The following is a 23,077-nucleotide window of genomic DNA, read 5'->3' as shown; positions in this document are numbered from 1 at the left end:
CACTAATCATTCCTCCTGAACCACAAATCATACAACCAGAGATTGTCGAGGAAGAAACCATTAAATCAGAATCCTCTAGTGATTCAGATTCAACAAATTTAATAATGGAAAATCAGGAACCTCTAAGTATGGAAGATCGAATGAGAGCTACAAGCACTGGCCAAGGTCATGTCATTACTCAACCAGACATTAATGCACCAGATTACGAAATCAAAGGACAAATCCTACACATGGTAACTAATCAATGCCAATTTAGCGGTACACCAAAAGAAGATCCAAACGAACATCTTCGAACATTTAATAGGATCTGTACTCTATTTAAAATTAGAGAAGTTGAGGATGAACAGATCTATCTCATGTTGTTTCCCTGGACTTTAAAGGGAGAAGCCAAAGATTGGTTAGAATCATTACCTGAAGGAGCGATTGATACATGGGATGTTTTAGTTGAAAAATTTCTTAAAAGATTCTTTCCGGCATCTAAAGCTGTGAGACTTCAAGGAGAAATTGTTACGTTCATGCAAAAGCCAAATGAAACTCTATATGAGGCGTGGACAAGATTCGAAAAATTGTTGAGAGGATGTCCTCAACAAGGTTTAGATACTTATCAAATAGTACAAATATTCTACCAAGGATGCGATGTTGCTACAAGAAAAGACATCGAAACAGCAGCTGGTGGTTCCATTATGAAGAAAACCACAACTGAAGCTCACAAAATTATTGATAACACATCATCCCACTCACATGAGTGGCACTAAGAAAAAGATATTTTTCGTTCATCTAAAGTGGCTAGAGCCGATTCTAGCCATGACTTTGATTCCATTTCTGCAAAGTTAGATGCTTTCGAGAGACGAATGGATAAGATGACTAAAGATATTCACGCAATACGAATTAGTTGTGAGCAGTGTGGAGGACCACATTTGACAAAAGATTGTCTCAGTATTGAACAAACAATGGAACAAAGAGAGAATGTTTCATACATGAACCAAAGGCCTGGAAATAATTATCAAAATAATTATCAACCGCCAAGACCAAACTACAATCAAAATCAAAATTATAACCGAAATGTTCCATACAACAACTAACAAGGTCCTAGCAATCAACAAGTATCTAATAATACTTACAACGAGAAAAGATCTATTTTTCCAAATAAACCACCACAAATCGATGATAAAAAGCCAAATTTAGAAGATATGATGTCAAAGCTAGTTGAATCTCAAACGCAGTTTTTCACATCTCAGAAACAAACCAATGAACAAAATGCTCAAGCATTTAGAAATCAACAAGCTTCAATCCAAAATTTGGAACAAGAAGTAAGTAACCTAGCCAGGTTAATTGAAGAAAGAAAGCCGGGGAGTCTACCTAGCGATACAAATGCTAACCCCTGAAATGAAACAGCTAAAGCCATTACCACAAGAAGTGGTATTACACTTAAACCACCTGAAATACCTGTAATTTCTGATGACGCTATTCCTACTCCACAAGAACCACAATTTGAGCAAGATAAGGAATCAGAACCGGTAGTTGAAAAGGTTAATAAAGATAACACAGTTAAGGCAAAGCCTTATGTTAAACCATACCAACCACCGCTTCCTTACCCGAGTAAAATGAGAAAAGAAAGACTTGAAACTGAGCAATCCAAATTCTTGGATATGTTTAAACAAATAAATGTCAATCTTTCTTTCATTGATATGATTTCAGGAATGCCAAGATATGCTAAATTCCTGAAAGATCTAATCACAAATAGAAAGAAAATGGAAGAACTCTCGGCTGTTACAATGAATGCTAATTGTTCTGCAGTGCTGTTGAATAAACTACCAGAAAAATTATAAGATCCAGGAAGTTTCACAATTCCATATTTTCTGGGTAGTCTTAGTTCAATTGAAGCATTGGCAGACTTATGTGCTAGTATAAATTTAATGACGTATTCATTATACGCTAAATAAGACCTTGGAGAATTGAAACCAACAAGAATAAGCATACAACTAGCCGATCGATCAGTAAAATATCCTAGAGGGATAATGGAGAACATGCTAGTTCAAGTTGGTACTTTAGTATTTCCAGTAGACTTTGTTATTCTGGACATGGAAGAAGATTCTCGAGTTCCTCTTATATTAGGAAGACCATTCTTAAACACGGGCTAAAGCAATAATAGACGTGTTTGGTAAGAAACTGACCCTAAGTATAGATGAACGAAAGATATCTTTTTCCTGGTGCCACTCATGCGAGTGGGAGGATGTGTTATCATTGATTTTGTAAGCTTCAGTTGTGGTTTTCTTCATAATGGAACCACCAGCTGCTATGTCGATGTCTTTTCGTGTAGCAACGTCGATACCTTGGTAGAATATTTGTACTATTTGATAAGTATCTAAACCATGTTGAGGACATCCTCTCAACAACTTTCCAAATCTTGTCCATGCCTCATATAGAGTTTCATTTGGCTTTTGCGTGAACGTAACTATTTCTCCTTGAGGTCTCATGGCTTTAGATGCCGGAAAGAATTGTTTAAGAAAATTTTCAACTAAAACATCCCATGTATCAATCGCCCCATCAGGTAACGATTCTAACCAATCTTTGGCTTCTCCCTTTAAAGTCCAGGGAAACAACATGAGATAGATCTGTTCATCCTCAACTTCTCTGATCTTGAATAGAGTACAAATCCTATTAAAGGTTCGAAGATGTTCGTTTGGATCTTCTTTTGGCGTACCACTATATTGGCATTGATTAGTTACCATGTGTCGGATTTGTCCTTTGATTTCATAATCTGGCGCATTAATGTCTGGCTTAATAATGGTGTGACCTTGGCCCGTGCGTGTGGCTCTCATTCGGTCTTCTATACTTAGAGGTTCAGTTACTTCCATAATTGAATTTGTTGAATACGAATCACTGGAGGATTCTGATTTAACGGTTTGTGGTTCAGGAGGAATGGAGGAATGATTAGTGGTTCAGGATCTTGGAATTGTCCTTGAATATCCTCCGGGTTTTCAATTTTGAAGTCGGGTTCAAAAAATGGATTATCGGAAATTTGAATTGGAGTATTTGGTCGACTAGATGACGTTTCTAAAGAAAAATCAACGGCGACAATGTTGGCTAGATGTCTTGATCGAGTTACAGGTGGTGAACGTATGAAAGATGGTGAACGTTTTGCATTCACAGAATATCCTATTAGTTATAAAAGCTAAAAATTATATAAGTTATCAAATTAATAGACTTTTCTGATTTTGCCCACGTTTCGAATAGCCAATAGATGCAGCAGGTAGCCAGGACCCTTTAAATCGGAAGCCCACAACTCGCCACTAACAAATCCAACTATTACTACGAACCAGAAAATTTTGGATGTCTATCAATTTAACCACTTAAAATAATTTTTCGTCGAAATTTTGAAATAAAAATCTATGTCCTAAAAACTAGAGCGTCGAGAAATAAGAAAGAAAAAGAGCGCGTCGAAAAATGTCGAAAAATAAAAGGTCGAAAAATAAGAAAATTGTAGCGCGTCGAAAATTAAAAAGGGATTCTAAACGAAAAACGGGAATTACTTAAAAGGATACTAAAATTTTAACACGGCGTCGTAAAATTTTAAGACACCTAAATCTTAGTCTAAGAAAAAAACACTCAAGGGATTTTACGGCAAAGCCTAAAAATCTAAAAGTATAAAAATAACTATGGCAAAACTAAACTTAATACTAAAAGTTGTGACTAGAGTCTAAAAATCTGAAGGTAATAAAACTTAAATTTTTTTTTAATTTTATAGACAAAACCTTAAAAATATATTTTTTTAAGTATTTTTTTAAATTTTTTTATCAAATTAATAATTTTTTTTAAATTATTTTTTTTATTTTTTTTATGTTTTAATTTTTTTTAAATATTTTTTTAAATATTTTTTTTATTTTATTTTTATTATTAAAAAAATGTGGTTTTTTTATTATTATTTTTTAAAATTTTATTATTATTTTTTTAAATTTTATTTTATTTTTTTAAATTTTTTTTAACTTAAAAAAAAGTTGAAAAGCAAAAACTATTTAATTATTTTTTTAATTCATTTACTATTTATTGAATAGTAGATGAAATGAAATTAGTTAATTTACTATTCACATGAAAACGACATGATAGAAATTATTAATTATAAGTTACATAATATACCCCTGAAGTATTTAATAAATACGACTTTTTAAAACTTTACGATTCAATTCAAAATTATTATTATATTATTATATTTTATTTCAATATTATTATATTATTATATTTATTAAATTATTATATTTAAATTAATATATCTTTAATCAGTCAAAAACTAAAAAAAAAAAACTTAAATACCCCGTGAAGACACAAAAAGTGTCCCCGACAGCGGCGCCAAAAACTTGATGTGTTCTAGAGGGTGTGTATGAAACGGCTATCAGTTTTATATTTATTTACTACAGGAAATCACCTAAATTAAATTAAAACACAAAAGGCAAGTATACCTATCGTGTAATAATATAGCTAAGGTAAAGTCTGGAAGGTCGATCCGTGGACACTATTATTGGGTGTCTTACTAGGTCAAATTAGTTAATTATGTAGTTAAACTAGATTTAGTAATATATAGTAATTATAGGTAACATTGGGGGGATTTACCGTTTAATGACCGGTTTGTCGATTTTGAGACTTATATCACAGTTAAAACCTAATGCAAAATATTAAATATAAATATAACTTATTTTAAAGAGTAAAGTAAATGACAACAAATAAAAGTGCAATAATTAAAAATATAAATAAAGCGTAAAAATAAAAGTGCGATAATTTAAAGTACGATAAATAAAATGACGATAAATGAAAGTACGATGAGATATAAAATAAAGGAATTATGCTTATTTAAATTTCCGTAATCATGATGTTTGACGTTTTGATTTTAATTTATTACTCTGAGTTAATTGTCCTTTGTCCTGGTTTATTTGATACGTCTATCTGGTTTTTGTCCATAATAGTCCATCGGTCATAAATATAAAGTGCGAGTGTCCTCGTCAAATTACCCTTATACCCGAAGTCAAATATTCCAACTGATTAAGGATTTAAGTGACGCTGTTATCAATTCTGTCAACAATTACACCAGTTATCATTGTATGTAATCCACCCCTGTTTTAATTAGTTTATGAATATTAATTCATCCACTTGATCAGAATGAATAATCAATTACCCAACTCAATTGATTAATTAAATGATTATAACAGATTCCATATGAATGTCACTAAATAGGACAACCATAATCATTATTAATTATTAGGTTAATTAATTTGAAGATAGGTTCGACAGACTCCAATGAGTTGTCACTTAATTAGACAATACCCCCCATCTATTAATAGTCAATAGTCCAATTTCCACAAGTGTCGGTCTTTTGTCCAAACCCCAATTATGGTACAAAATCCAATAACCCCATCTTAATATTTAGTCCAACATCATGATTACTTCGGCTCAAATAAGCATAATAATAACTTAGTTACGAGACATTAATTTAAAAAGGAAGAACATAACTTACAATGATTATTTATAGCGTAGCGTTACACGGACAGAGTTTCGATTTAAAACCCGTAAAACATTCTTACAATAACCCAATTATTATTAAACTTAAATTAAAATTATAATTATAAAATATAACTATATATATATATATATATATATATCGTATATGATATGAGAAAGGAAAAGAAAAAAGGTGTAGTTTCTTCATTACTCTGTGCCTCGCTTTTATAGGCAAATGATTGATACTGTTGTAGGTGGAATGTTAGCTGGCTACCATTCAAAGTTGAATCAATAATATCTCGTTGCGAATTATTGATTTGAAATTTTCACTTATGACCCTTTAACTATGCTCAATTAACAACTTTTTATTATTTATTATTATTCTTATTATGAATTATTTAAATATTATATTATATTCTTGTGCATAGTTGACTTGTACTTTCAGCTCCGTTGCGTTGAGCGTTGAAAGTTAGTTCATGTCTCGGTTTCGGATTTTCGAACGCCTTTTCGTATAATTTAATATCTTGTACTTTGGGTTTTGCGGCTTGTACTTTTGTAATTTTGAGACGTTTCTCATCAATAAATTGAACCACTTGAATTGTACTTTGTACTTTTTAGCTTTTTGGTCATTTGCGTCTTTAAATCGTCGAATCTGTCTTTTGTCTTCACCTTTTATTATTTAAACGATAATTACTTGAAATTAGAACAATTGCAACTAAAAGCTTGTCTTTCTTGAAGGATAATGCTATGAAATATATGTTCATTTTTAGCATTATCAAAGAACCACCGATATTAGAATTAAAGCCACTTCTAACCCACTTGGAATACGCTTATTTACATGGTGAATCTGAATTACCTGTAATAATATCGTCTTCCCTTACGAAAAATGAAAAATCTCAACTCATTTCTATGCTAAAAGATCATAAACCAGCTATTGCATGGAAGATTCATGACATTAAAGGCATAAGTCCTTCGTATTGCACACATAAAATCCTTATGGAAGAAGGTCATAAAACATATGTGCAACGCCAACGAAGACTAAATCCAAATATGCAAGATGTTGTTAAGAAAGAAATTATTAAACTGCTAGATGCAGGTTTAATTTATCCAATCTCTGATAGTCCATGGGTAAGCCCAGTTTAATGTGTACCTAAGAAGGGTGGCATGACTTGTAGTGACCCGAACTTTTCCATGATTATATATTAAATGAAAACTATATTTGCATGATTAAATATTTCCAACATGTTAAGCAATCAAACTTGTTAAGACTTGATTAATTGAAATGAGTTTCATGTAGACAATTGACCACCCAAGTTGACCGGCGATTCACGAACATTAAAAACTTGTAAAAACTGTATGATTATATATATATATATATATATATATATATATATATATATATATATATATATATATATATATATATATATATATATATATATATATATATATATATATATATATATATATAGTTAACATGAGATTATGATAAGTAAGTATCTCACAAAGTATATTAACAAAGAGTGATACACATAAAAATGAGATTATTGAATTAAGAAACTCGAAACGATATATATAACGATTATCGTTATAACAACGTCTTACTAAATACATATGAATCATATTAAGATATAGATACACTATGTTTAACATGATAAAATGATAATTAAGTATATTATTAAGTGTGTTAACAATGAACTACATATGTAAAAACAAGACTACTAACTTAAGGATTTCGAAACGAGACATATATGTAACGATTATCGTTGTAACGACATTTTAATGTATATATATCATATTAAGATATATTCATACACAGTGGCGGAACTTGAAAATTATTTTTAGGAGGGCAAAAGTTAAAACATAACAAAAACAAACAAATATCAACATAGTTATATTATATACGAAATTATAAGTCGGTTCGTAAACCTTCACCTCCTTTTCACAGTTGCTTCCAAACCTATCTTGTTTTTTTTTTTGAAAAATATCGCCATCATCCTAAGAGAATTAACCACCTTCATGTTCATTTGTCACACACGCGTTAGAGGAAAACCACATTGAGAAAACCCCCTAGAGAATTGAACTAGCGATTTGGGCATTGCCAGTGATTGAACTAGTGACCTATTAGAGTCCATACCTATCTTGTTACGAACTGAAACCATTAGAAAATTGCATAAATTTAAAAAATATAAAATATTCTACTACAACAAATATAAAACAAAGTCTATTTATGAAAAGTACTTCGGGACTAAGGAAAAAATGACAGAAAAATGAAAAAAGTGGACAAAGATATAAATTTATAACAAACTATATATATAAACTTAATTGCTAAAAAATCAAACAAACAGATTATACGAACATACATACAATACTAGAACGAACAAATTGGGTATTATTAAGGTATCTATGAATTTGATATACTAGTAACACCAAATAAAAATAAAATAATACTACAAATAAGTATGCGGGAAAACGCGTGATTTGCCCGTATCAAAGTGATTTGATTTTGAAAATTATTGAATACACCAGAAAGAAGTACAGAACTACAAATTTTACAATTTTTAGGAGGGCAAAAACTATATAAAACTAATATATACCCTCAAATACTATAGAAAATTACACATGCAACCCCAACTTTTGGGGAGGCAAGTGCCCTCCCTTATCTCTTAAGAGCTCCGCCCATGTTCATACATCATAATATCATTATAATGTAATAATTTAATATCTCATTAGATATAATAAACAATGGGTTAACAACATTAAATGAGATCGTTAACTTAAAGGTTTCAAAACAACACTTACATGTAACGACTAACGATGACTTAAGGACGCAGTTAAAATGTATATACATGTAGTGTATTAAGATGTATTTGTACACTTTTGAAAGACTTCAAGAAACATATCAAAGTACTTCTACTTAACAAAAATGCTTACAATTACATCCTCATTCATTTTCATCAACAATTCTACTCGTATGCACCCGTATTCGTACTCGTACAATACACAGCTTCTAGATGTATATACGATTGGTATATACACTTCAATGATCAGCTCCTTAGCAGCCCATGTGAGTTATTAAACATGTGGGAACCATCATTTGGTTACTAGCATGAAATATCTCAAAAATTACAAAAGTATTATAAATCATTCATGAATTATTTACATGAAAACAAACTTACACATCCTTTATATCTAATCCATATACCAACGACCAAAAACACCTACAAATACTTTCATTCTTCAATTTTCTTCATCTAATTGATCTCTCTTAAGTTCTATCTTCAAGCTCTAAGTGTTCTTCATAAATTCTATAAGTTCTAGTTTCATAAAATCAAGAATACTCTCAAGTTTACAAGTCTACTTTCAAGCTTTCTAATCCATTTCAAGTGATCATCCAATCTCAAGAAATCTTTCTTATTTACAGTAAGATATCTTTCTAATTCAAGGTAATACTCATATTCAAACTTTGGTTCAATTTCTATAACTATAACAATCTTATTTCGAGTGATAATCTTACTTGAACTTGTTTTCGTGACATGATTCTACTTCAAGAACTTTCAAGCCATCCAAGAATCCTTTGAAGCTAGATCACTTTTTGTCACTTCCAGTAGGTTTACCTACTAAACTTGAGGTAGTAATGATGTTCATAACATCATTCGATTTTTATATATAAAACTATCTTATTCGAAGATTTGAACATGTAATCACTAGAACATAGTTTAGTTAATTCTAAACTTGTTCGCAAATAAAGTTAATCCTACTAACTTGACTTTTAAAATTAAATAAACACAAGTTCTATATCTATATGATATGCTAACTTAATGATTTAAAACATGGAAACACCAAAAACACCGTAAAACCGGACATACGCCGTTGTAGTAACATCGCGGGCTGTTTTGGGTTTGATAATTAAAGACTATGATAAACTTTGATTTAAAATTTGTTCTTCTGGGAAAATTATTTTTCTTATGAACATAAAACTATATCCAAAAATCATGGTTAAACTCAAAGTGGAAGTATGTTTTTCAAAATGGTCATCAAGATGTCGTTCTTTCGATGGAAATGACCACCTCTTTAAAAAATGACTTGTAACCTGTATTTCTGACTATAAACTTATAATTTTTCTGTTTAGCTTCATAAATTTTAGTTCATTATGAAACCATAGCAACTTGAATCACTCAAAACGGATTTGAAACGAAGAAATGACGGGTAAAACAAAATTGGATAAATTTGCTAGTTTTAGCTACGAAAATTTTGTAACAAATCTAGACTAAACATATCCTAACTAATTTATATTGTATTATACATATTATATAATCTTGGAATACCATAAACACGTATACAATGTTTTGACATATCATATTGACCCATCTATATATATATTTCGGAACAACCATAGACACTCTATATGCAGTAATGTTTGAGTTAGCTATACTGGGTTGAGGTTGATTCCAAAATAATACATATACTTTGAGTTGTGATCTAGCCTGAGACTTGTATACACTGGGTCATGGATTGATTCGAGATAATATATATTGATTTATTTCAGTACATCTAACTTTGGACAACTAGTTGTAGGTTACTAACGAGGACTGCTAACTTAACAAACTTAAATCATAAAAACGTAATAAAAAATGTTGTGAATATATTTAAATCATACTTTGATATATATGTACATATTTGTTATAGGTTCGTGAATCGACCAGTGGCCAAGTCTTATTTCCAACGAAGGAAAAATCTGTGAAAGTGAGTTATAGTCCCACTTTGAAAATCTAATATTTTTGGGATGAGAATACATGCAGCTTTATAAATGTTTTAAAAAATAGACACAAGTATGCGAAACTACATTCTATGGTTGGATTATTAAACCGAATATTGCCCCTTCAATTCTGGTAACCTAAGAATTAGGGAAATGGCCCCTAATTGACGCGAATCCTAAAGATAGATCTATGGGCCTAACAAACCCCATTCTGGAATTTGGAATGCTTTAATACTTCGATTTATATGGTGATTGCGATTGCCAATTTATGACATACTTGCGAGTATGCGGGGAATATTTTATATGCATTATGTTAATATCGGTTACCAGGTGTTCATCATAGAATGATTTTTATACACTTGCGAGTGTTAGATTATTGAATAAATGAAATCTTGTGGTCTATTATATTAATTTGATAATATATAGGTTAAACCTATAACTCACCAACATTTTTTGTTGACGTTTTAAGCATGTTTATTCTCAGGTGATTATTATGAGCTTCCGTTGTTGCATACTAAAATAAGGACAAGATTTGGAGTCCATGATTGTATGATATTGTGTAAAAACTGCATTCAAGAAACTTATTTCGATGTAATATATTTTTATTGTAGACCATTATGTAATGGTCGTGTGTAAACGGTATATTTTAGATTATCATTATTTGATAATCTACGTAATGTTTTTTTTTTAAACATTTATCGATAAAATAAAGGTTATGGTTATTTTAAAAATGAATGCAGTCTTTGAAAAACGTCTCATATAGAGGTCAAAACCTCGCGACGAAATCAATTAATATGGAACGTTTATAATCAATATGAACGGGACATTTCATGACTGTCATCATAAATGAAAAAGATGAGCTTATTCCCACCAGGACTGTAACAGGATGGCGTGTTTGTATTGATTATAGAAAATTAAATGACGCCACCAGAAAAGATCACTTTCCCTTACCTTTCATTGATCAAATGTTGGAAAGGTTAGCTGGGAACAGTTACTATTGTTTTCTTGACGGTTTCTCTGGATACTTTCAAATTCCAATAGCACCCGAGGACCAAGAGAAAACTACGTTCACGTGCCCTTATGGTACTTTTGCTTACAAACGCATGCCATTTGGACTTTGCAACGCCCCTGCAACCTTTCAAAGGTGCATGATGGCGATTTTTCACGACATGATAGAAGAATGCATGGAAGTTTTCATGGATGACTTTTCAGTCTTCGGTGATACTTTTGAATCATGCCTAGTTAATCTTGAACGAATGTTTATTAGATGCGAGCAATCAAATCTAGTACTTAATTGGGAGAAATGCCATTTCATGGTTAGAGAAGGCATCGTTCTTGGTCATAAAATTTTAAAGGAAGGAATTAAAGTGGATAGAGCTAAAGTAGATGTAATTTCTAAGCTTCCACATCCCACCAATGTTAGAGGAGTTAGGAGTTTTCTAGGGCATGCCGGTTTTTACCGTTGTTTCATAAAATATTTTTCTAAAATTGCCACTCCTATGAACAAACTCCTAGAAAAGGATGCTCCATTCATCTTTTCGGATGAATGCATCAAATCTTTTAATATTCTTAAAGAAAAACTCACTAATGCGCTGATCATGATAACTCCAAATTGGAATCTACTATTTGAACTCATGTGCGATGCAAGTGATTTTGCAATGGGAGCCGTTTTAGGACAAAGGATTGAAAAACAATTTCAACCTATTTATTATGCTAGTAAGACGTTACAAGGAGCACAAACGAATTAGACAACTAATGAAAAAGAACTCCTTGCTATCGTTTTTTCTTTTGACAAATTTCGTTCATATCCCGTTCTAGCAAAAACGGTGGTCTATACCGACCATTCTGCTCTTAGATACCTATTTTCAAAACAAGATGCCAAACCACAATTAATCCATTGGATCTTATTCTTACAAGAGTTCGATATTGAAATCCGAGACAAAAAAGGAGCAGAAAATCTCGCCGCTGATCATCTTTCTCGTCTTGAAAATCCCGAATTAGAAGTTCTAAATGAATCAGCTATACAAGATAACTTTCCTGATGAATATCTCTTGAAAATCGATTATAATGAAATTCTATGGTTTGTAGACTTTGTAAACTACTTAGTATGTGGATTCCTTAAAAAAGGGTTGTCGTACCAGAAACGAAAGAAATTCTTTAGTGATATAAAACACTATTTTTGGGAAGATCCACATCTGTTTAAAAGTTTTCTCGATGGAATAATACGCCGATGCGTATTCGGGGATGAAGCTAGTCAAATCTTAAACCATTGTCACACAAGATCAACAGGAGGGCATTATGGGCCTCAACTCATAGCAAGAAAAGTTTACGACGTTGGATTCTATTGGCCTTCAATTTTCAAAGACGCACACCTTCTTTGTAAATCCTATGATGTATGTCAAAGGGCTGGAAAAATAAGTCAACGTGATGAAATGCCACAAAATGTCATTCAAGTAGGTGAAGTATTCGACGTTTGGGGTATTGACTTTATGGGTCCATTTCCAAAATCTCATAATAATCTCTACATTCTCGTTGCCATTGATTATGTATCTAAATGGGCGAAAGTACAAGCTCTCCCAACTAACGATGCACGAGTTGTAGTCAACTTCTTAAAATGTCTTTTTGCTAGGTTCGAAACACCGAAAGCTTTAATAAGTGACCGGGGTACTCATTTCTGTAATAATCAACTTGAGAAAGTTCTCAAAATATATGGAGTAACTCATAAAATCTCAACCGCTTATCATCCACAAACAAGTGGACAAGTTGAAAATACCAATCGAGCTTTAAAACGTATTCTAGAGAAAACTGTAGGATTAAATCTGAAGGAATGGTCCATGAAATTGGAGGATGCACTCTGGGCTTTTAGAACAGCCTACAAAACTCCAATTGGCACCACACCTTTTAAACTCATTTACAGAAAAGCATGTCACCTTCCAGTACAAATTGAGCACAAAGAATTTTGGGCTTTGAATGTGATGACCCGGGAATTTCCGACCAAATTTAAACTTAATCTTTATATGTTTTCGACACGATAAGCAAAGTTTGTAACGTTGAAGTCTCAAAAACTTTGAACTGTGTTCATGTATACATTTAACCTTTGACGATTCCCGACGATTCACGAACAATTGTTTGTAAATAAATATGTGTATATAAACGTAAGTATATGTATCTTAATTTGAAATTTATAAAATATAATTTAAGCATTTAAAATTTAATTATGTAAAATAAAATACAAGATAAGGAAATTGTTACCAAAATAAATCTATGAATAGATATATATGAATTATATATAAAATTATTAGATGTATATTAAAATATATAAAAGTTATAGATGTTATGTAATTATTCAATATTATAAATAATATGAAATACTAATATATTAGATATAATCACAAACTAAGAATATAGTATCATAATATTATTATTATTTTCATTATAATTAAAAATACTAATATCAATGACAGTAGTAATTATATTAATATTATTGAGACTTATTATTACTTTTATTATTATTAGTATTCTGATTCTTATTAAAAATAAATGATATCCTTAAAATTAATAATAGATTTATGTTGTTGAGTAATATTACAGAAGTTAATATGATATATACCCATATATATATATCAGATTAGATATATAATAAAAAAAATACAAATACTGTTATATAGATAAAAACAAATATACATATATATAAATACATATATAAATAGCAAATAAATATATATATATATACATAACTATATACAGATACATAAAGATTTATATACATATACTGATATGGATATGCATATAATTACAATTCTATAAGAAAATAAATAAATAATTAAGTAATTAAAATCATAGGATCCCAAATTCGGTTTCCCATAAAAATCTATTACTGTATTAAATTTTTGTTTGACTCTTTAATAATTGCCATCCATCTAAATCGATTGTACAAAGTAGGTAACCACCAAATTCTAATTTATCTTACTTTTATAAAAATTTCTGTCCTTTTATTTTTGTCTGATTGTTTGATTGAGAAACTAAATATCACATATATGTATATAAGCGGTCAACACAGTTACAACTCAGAGATTCCAATTCATTTTCACTATCATTATCAAATTCCAAATTATAATTAATTAGATTTGTTGAATTAAAAACCAAAAAGAAAACTCGAACTAGTCGCTTATTTATGTTCTTTATCTTTTCAGTCAAAACTCGATTTAGCAATTGAATTTGAATATGTGGTTGATTCTACTTTTAACTTTTACTCTAAATTCATAACTAATTATTATATGTACATATGGATTTCTACTTTCTATCAAAATCAAGGTCTCAACATCCAATTCAATTACTATTGCTAATTGATGTTAATTGAATTCTGTTGTTGGATTCAACATTTTCCAATAGCTTTTTAGATTCTTCCAATTAAGTGCTAACACCACAATATATTAAATCAAACAAAATTAATATTATTGTATGTTTCAGGACGTTACATTCATTAGTTTATCTTTATATATTCACCTATACATACATGAAATTATAAAGAAAAAGTAACTTCTTCTTCTTCCCTAACCAGTTACCACCGCTGAGAAACACCTCCGGTCACCAACCTAAATCCACACCACCACTCGCCACCACATTCCACTGTAAGCCACCTTACGCCCACCACGACACCCACTTATTATTATTGTTTCCTGTTTCAATCGGCCAAACCAACCTCACCTCCCAACACCATCTTGAAAATTATTGTTACAGCTAATATAGCTGTGCTATTGTTTCCATTTATGTTCGAAGCTACTGCTATGTTATTGGTCACTTTTTGCTACCGTATGTTGCATCCATAAACTACGGTCACTACTACAACATCCCTAAGAAAACCATCATCATGATCACCATTCTTAACTCACGTTTTAATCTGTTTCTTGTTGTTGAACTAGGACAAAAGTCGAAACCCAAAACTTCGAAACCCATTTAGAAGAAGATGAATAGTAAGTTGTTGATGAATAAACGTTTTTGTTTCTATAATCCTCGTTCTATTTATGTAAACGATAATGGTGACGGAGGAGGAAGAAGGCGAACAGTGGAGATTTTGATTGGTGATGGTGACGATAACATGAAGAATGGAGATGATAACAAGAAGATTGATGATATCATAAGATAATGATGATGATGAAATCATAAGAATTATATTATGATTAACGAAGATGGCGAGATAGATTATAGTTAATGATAACTATATGTTGATGATGATATATGATTATGATGAGCTGAGATGCTATAATCATGAAGATGATATCGATATTAGATGATGATGTTAAATGGGTATTGTTTGATGAAGAAGACAGCATACTGATATGAGATAAAGAAATTTAATGAGTTAATTAATTCAGGAAGTATAGAACAGCTCGTTGGTATGGTGGATGTTTTCTAAACAGGAGGTCCTGAGTTCAATCCTAGCCTGCTGCATTTTTTTTTTATTATTTAAACAACAGCTGCTATTGGACTTCCATAAGTTAACCAGGCTACTGCTATTGTTGGGCCGTATAACTGTTGGGCCGAAAGAAAATTAGGCCAAGTAGAGGGGATAAGGATTATATAGATTAATCTGGGAATTTAAACAGATAAAACGATTAGAGGGATGGTTATGTGTGTTTGGTTGGAACGAGAGGTTATGGGTTCAAGCCCGGCCTGTGGCGTTTTCCTTTTTGTTAGAAAAGCTATGAGGTAGTTTACTTATCACTCATTATCATTATTATTATTATTATTATTATTGTTAATATTATTATTATTATTATCAATATTATAACTATTATTATCATTAATATTATTTTTATTATTAACATTAGTTACTATCAAGTATTACTAGTAATGAGAATTATTATCAAAATTATAATTTTTATTGTAAAAATAATACAACTTGTTATTCTGTTATCATTATTGTTAAAATTATTATCTTTACTAAAACTATATTTTTATAAAAATTATCAATTTTAATATTATTTTGACATTATTGATATCATTATTTTTAACATTATAAAGAGATTGCAACTTTTAATTACTAGTTATAGTATTATTTTACCAAATAACAAATTAGTACATAACACTGTATTTAAAACATATAACCTATAAGTTATTTAAAATAACAAGTATATCACTAATAATATAAATTTGTTCGATTAAAATCATATGTGTTAATATATATAAATGATATAGGTTCGTGAATCCGAGGCCAATCCTATAATTGTTCAATGACGTCATATGTATTTTTACTACAAAATACAGTATGGTGAGTTTCATTTACCTTTTTACCCTTTATATTTTTGGGCTGAGAATACATGCGCAACTTTTATAACTGTTTTACGAAATAGACACAAGTAATCGAAATTACGTTCTATGGTTGAATGATCGAAACTGAATATGCCCCTTTTTATTAAGTCTGGTAATCTAAGAATTAGGGAACAGACACCCTAATTGACGCGAACTCTAAAGATAGATCTATCAGGCCCAACAAGCCCCATCCAAAGTACCGGATGCTTTAGTACTTCGAAATTTATATCATGTCCGAAGGAGGATCCCGGAATGATGGGGATATTCTTATATGCATATTGTGAATGTCGGTTACCAGGTGTTCAATCCATATGAATAATATTTTTGTCTCTATGCATGGGACGTATGTTATGATAAATGGAAATATGAAATCTTGTGGTCTATTAAAAGTATGAAATGATTATTTATGTTAAACTAATGAACTCACCAACCTTTTGGTTGACACTTGAAAGCATGTTTATTCTCAGGTATGCAATAAATCTTCCGCTGTGCATTTGCTCATTTTAAGGACATTACTTGGAGTCATTCATGGCATATTTCAAAAGATGTTGCATTCGAGTCATCGAGTTCATCAAGATTATTATTAAGTCAATTATAGTTGGAGATATTATGAAATGGTATGCATGTCGTCAACTTTCGTTGTAAAGAAAGATTGTCTTTTAAAATCGGATGCAATGTTTGTAAAATGTATCATATAGAGGTCAAGTACCTCGCGATGTAACCAACTGTTGTGAATCGTTTATAATCGATATGGACTTCGTCCGGATGGATTAGGACGGGTCTTCACAGTTGGTATCAGAGCGGTGGTCTTAGCGAACCAGGTCTGCATTAGTGAGTCTAACTGATAAGTCGTTAGGATGCATTAGTGAGTCTGGACTTCGACCGTGTCTGCATGTCAAAAGTTTTGCTTATCATTTTGTGTCAAAAATTACCTGCTTATCATTCTTAGAGAATCACTTGCTTATCATTCTTAGTCTAGACACGTTTTACTGCATTGATTGCATGAATAGTGTATAGACAAAATTCATATCTTAGCGTATCTGCTACTTCATATCTTAGCGTATCTGTTACTGTAACTTTGCCTGACAACTTCCGTAGATTCCTCCGTAACTTATGGGATTTTAGTATTATATATGCATATGTAAATTATGTATTGCAGGGTACTAATCTACATCCTATAATCTATTTCTTATCGAAAATTCTTCATCTGATCGTACCAGATGAATCCTGCAACCAGTTTGAGTCCCTCAGATTCCAATAGCTATTCCGATAGTTATTCCGACAGCTATTCTGACATAGATGTTCACCTAATCTCCGAAAACAGCGTCAGCGACATGAATCAACCAATCAGCCATTATCAATTCATCTGATGGGTTCGTAGTCGACTTAATTAATGGAAACGTGCAGAAGGTAATCCCTTCCACCAACCGAATTCACCTCTTGACAATGAACCTGAAGCGTTTACCGACGAACCTGTTCGAGACACCATTTTCAGTTTCATTTCCAGGGTAACTCGACAAGATTATATTCTATCCACAATTCTGAACCTTATTCATCCGCTCGTTCCGACCGACAATCATCCTGGAGTAATAAGTCAACGAACTTCGCGCTTTAATAATCAATTCGGAGAATATGGTGCAAAATGTACCAGCTTCAGCAACATCACCGGCACCAATAGTACCATCAATAACAGCACCAGTATCATCAACAATCCATGCTTCAATATCATCATCTGTACTTTGAGCATAATCATCGTTCTACGAATCGTTCTACATAAACTATCTTCGTCCTTCATGGTGATTATGTAATCTCCAAGGTTTTAGAGATTATGTACTCTAGTTCTAGCCGTAAATCTAATGAATTTAATATCACATTGACTCATTAAATCCATAATTACGTCTGAAGAAAATATATATGTATATATGTTTTCATAAAGATTGTAATTAAAATTTTTATTGTACAAACTGTTAATGGTGAAAATATTTTAACGGGTAGGAAATACCCGAGGAATATTTAGATTTCGCATTAATAAGTTACACTGTACATTCTTCAAATCTGATTCAACAGTCATTTACTATCCTACTTACAACCACCGATATACGTATCCGTTCCCGCAGAATAACCCTTTTCATCCAATTTCATATTTAGATTTTGACATATCAGAATCCAACAAGTGGCATAATGAAGAAAACATTTGACAAAATAAAATTTGTTAGAAACAAACAAATTAACTATGAGGAATTTTGTTAAGAATCCACGCTAACTGTTTCTAGCTAATTGTTCCTAGCTAACTGATTATATTTTATTTATCGCAATTTACATTTTCGCAATTTTATTTATCGTCATTTAATTCTCTGTTATTTACTTTACACACTTTAATTATCGTCATTTAATTTCTGTTATTTATTTTTACGCACTTTAAATATCGGGACACGTATACAAGGTTTTGACATATCATATCGACGCATCTATATATATTATTTGGAATCACCATAGGCACTCTATATGCAGTAATGATCGAGTTCTCTATACAGGGTTGAGGTTGATTCTTAAATAATATATATACTTTGAGTTGTGATCGAGTCTGAGACATGTACATGGGTCACGGTATGTATTAATTAATTCGAATATTATATATGAAATATTGAATTGCTAACTGTAGACTAGTAACTGTGGACTACCAACATTGGACAATTAAAATGAATTAAAATATTAATTATAACATATGAAACTAAACGATTCTTCAAGTTTGCCACTTGATTTCATCTTAAACGCCATTTGTATCTTGACAATTCTAATCTGTGTTCAAACCTTTCATAATTCTTGAAAACACTTCAATCGATAGGATGAATCAACCGCACTCCATCTACGGAAGAAAAGATTTATGCATATAGTTATGCACCTGAAAAATACTCTGAATCTGATTAAACATTCAATACATATCGGTGCTAGCTCCTTTGGCATTGTTATTACTGAAAATAACTTTGCAATCCCTTTCCAAAGTAGCCAATTTTGTCACAGCTCCAGCAAGTCAACTTCGACTTTTCATTCGAAGTAACCTTACTATAATCCTGATATATATACGATTACCCTTTTGATATCGGAGAATTCTTTTATATTCCACCATATTACCGGCAGACATACCAGCAACCTCGTTACTTCTTGGCTTAGATCTCTCTGACAAATCATTATATTTATTCATTGAAACCCTATCATATACTCATCCGCATCTTGTAACGAGAACTGCCATACCAATTACCGGGAATCAGCAATCAGTACTTTGAAAACTCACATCATATCTACATCAACAGTTATATGTACGACATTTATCTCTTAGAATTATGATCTCTCATTCTGAAATTCTGAAAAACACTCTGTCACAAATCAATACTATGAATGTTGAAAAAGTTGAATGAAGCAGCAGAAACCATAGACAACCGTAAACGACCTTAATCATCGGAAGTTTGATGATAAAGAATAGTATGTTGGAAAAGCTCAGAAATGTTGGAACTGGAAAACGGATTGAGCTAACCACGAAGGAGACCAAGGAAAAATAAAAGGACCAAACCCTATATTCAAAGAATCCAGGTAATTCTGAATCTGATGAAATCTTTAGAGAATATCTTGCTCCGAAGTCATGTTAAAATCTTGCGGAAAATCTTTCTCCATCAACCTTCGAACTTATAAATTCCAAAATATCATCATCAATATCTTCGATATTTCTGAGGATATTTTCAAAAATATTCTCGTACGAAATTATATACCTCTTCGTGTTTCCTGTGTATCATTATATTGGAAACATTCAAGAGAAAATTTAGTACCGAAAAGCAGATTATGCGAAACTATGAAGAAAGCCGTGGAAAAATCACAAAGAATAAGTTTGACTTCAAAGAATCTAAATGATTCAATGTCTGCTGAAGTCTTTAATGAATATCTTGCTCGTTACTCTAAACCCTTGCAGACAATAGTTTCCATCATTCTCGGATCTTAGATATTCAAAGATATTATCGTATCTTTCATTATAAATATCCTCCATATTTCTGAAGATATTTTTATAATTATTCTTATCTAAAATCATTAACCTCTTCGTGCTATCAGTATTACATCATATAGAAACTGTTAGTTTCTATATTTTGTAAACTTTCGAGCTTAAAATATGAATGTTATTGAAGTAATGTTGGGAACTGATGCATGAGTTAGTATAATATAATGACACTTGATCAACGTGATTATATTACAGTAAGTCATGCTGAGTTTCTAATGGGAGGTGATGATTCACAGATCCTAACATCATCACGTGCCATGTTACATAACTCTTTCATTATGCTTAACTAAGAAAGTATTTTCTTGATAGTTCTATTCTCAGTGATTCTGGTAATTTAATAAATCAAATCGTGCTAATACATTAGTTCTTAATTAGAACACGATGTTTATTCGAAATTCTATACTTACGAATTCTGGACCATTACTCGCTTTACTAGAGGTCGGGAGGATAATAAAAAGGCAAAGAGCTCCAAAATATAAGAGAAAATATAAAGCCCAACAACAACACCGAAATTACAAACCGTGGATATCAGTGCGTATAGTAATATAAAGACACGGGAGGATTATAAATACAATAATCCCTAAAGCATAGTAGAAATAAATGGATTCCTCCGGTGGAAGTTGGAAAAGGAGAATGATTGTTACGATAATCAGGATAAGGACAAGGATCAAAACTGGATTAAGCATTTCATGATCTTTTGAATTTGGGAATTGAGTATTGAAGTGGTGAAGATTAATGGAATGGAAAAGGTAAAATTTATAGTGAAAATATCAGACAGAGGAATCGAGGCAGATCACCGCATTTAATTATAGAGACCTTAATTTCCTTATTCGCTAAAGAATCAAATCTTTTAGATTTTGAAGATTTTCTTTGAATCCCTTGAATTCCGAAAATCAACCAAGACAACGTCAAAAGCTAAGACGCACCTTATTTTTTTTTTCTAAATTCAACCATGACTAGTGGAAAGTTATGATGAAACTTGTTTACCTCATTTCACACTTTTGTGATAACTTCACTCATACGCCTCGAGTACTCAAATCGTTTTATCTATATTAACCAATAATGATAAAACTCTATTTATCAACTCATATTAGACAGAAAAACATTCTTATTGTTAGCCATGACGACCACACTCAAATTTCGGGACGAAATTTCTTTAACGGGTAGGTACTGTGATAACCCGGGAATTTCCGACCAAATTTAAACTTAATCTTTATATGTTTTCGACACGATAAGCAAAGTTTGTAATGTTGAAGTCTCAAAAACTTTGAACTGTGTTCATGTATACATTTAACCTTTGACGATTCCCGACGATTCACGAACAATTGTTTGTAAATAAATATGTGTATATAAACGTAAGTATATGTATCTTAATTTGAAATTTATAAAATATAATTTAAGCATTTAATATTTAATTATGTAAAATAAAATACAAGATAAGGAAATTGTTACCAAAATAAATTAATGAATAGATATATATGAATTATATACAAAATTATTAGATGTATATTAAAATATATAAAAGTTATAGATGTTATGTAATTATTCAATATTATAAATAATATGAAATACTAATATATTAGATATAATCACAAACTAAGAATATAGTATCATAATATTATTATTATTTTCATTATAATTAAAAATAATAATATCAATGACAGTAGTAATTATATTAATATTATTGAGACTTATTATTACTTTTATTATTATTAGTATTCTGATTCTTATTAAAAATAAATGATATCCTCAAAATTAATAATAGATTTATGTTGTTGAGTAATATTACAGAAGTTAATATGATATATACCCATATATATATATATCAGATCAGATATATAATAAAAAAATAAATACAAATACTGTTATATAGATAAAAACAAATATACATATATATAAATACATATATAAATAGCAAATAAATATATATATATATATACATAACTATATACAGATACATAAAGATTTATATACATATACTGATATGGATATGCATATAATTACAATTCTATAAGAAAATAAATAAATAATTAAGTAATTAAAATCATAGGATCCCAAATTCGGTTTCCCATCAAAATTTATTACTGTATTAAATTTTTGTTTGACTCTTTAATAATTGCCATCCATCTAAATCGATTGTACAAAGTAGGTAACCACCAAATTCTAATTTATCTTGCTTTTATAAAAATTTCTGTCCTTTTATTTTTGTCTGATTGTTTGATTGAGAAACTAAATATCACATATATGTATATAAGCGGTCAACACAGTTACAACTCAGAGATTCCAATTCATTTTCACTATCATTATCAAATTCCAAATTATAATTAATTAGATTTGTTGAATTAAAAACCAAAAAGAAAACTCGAACTAGTCGCTTATTTATGTTCTTTATCTTTTCAGTCAAAACTCGATTTATCAATTGAATTTGAATATGTGGTTGATTCTACTTTTAACTTTTACTCTAAATTCAT

The 23,077-nt window shown here is 30.7% G+C and overlaps 1 non-coding gene across 1 annotated transcript; it reads right to left on the bottom strand.

The window, feature by feature from the left end:
• Positions 1-488: 488 nt before the first annotated feature.
• LOC139869867 (small nucleolar RNA R71) lies at positions 489-595 on the bottom strand. The gene has a single exon (XR_011766441.1). It is a non-coding gene; the product is annotated as a small nucleolar RNA R71 (small nucleolar RNA).
• Between the last annotated feature and the right edge of the window lie 22,482 nt (positions 596-23,077).

Source organism: Rutidosis leptorrhynchoides, chromosome 9 (assembly GCF_046630445.1).
Source record: "Rutidosis leptorrhynchoides isolate AG116_Rl617_1_P2 chromosome 9, CSIRO_AGI_Rlap_v1, whole genome shotgun sequence".
NCBI lineage: Eukaryota > Viridiplantae > Streptophyta > Magnoliopsida > Asterales > Asteraceae > Rutidosis > Rutidosis leptorrhynchoides.
This window is presented reverse-complemented; position numbering and strand designations above follow the sequence as displayed.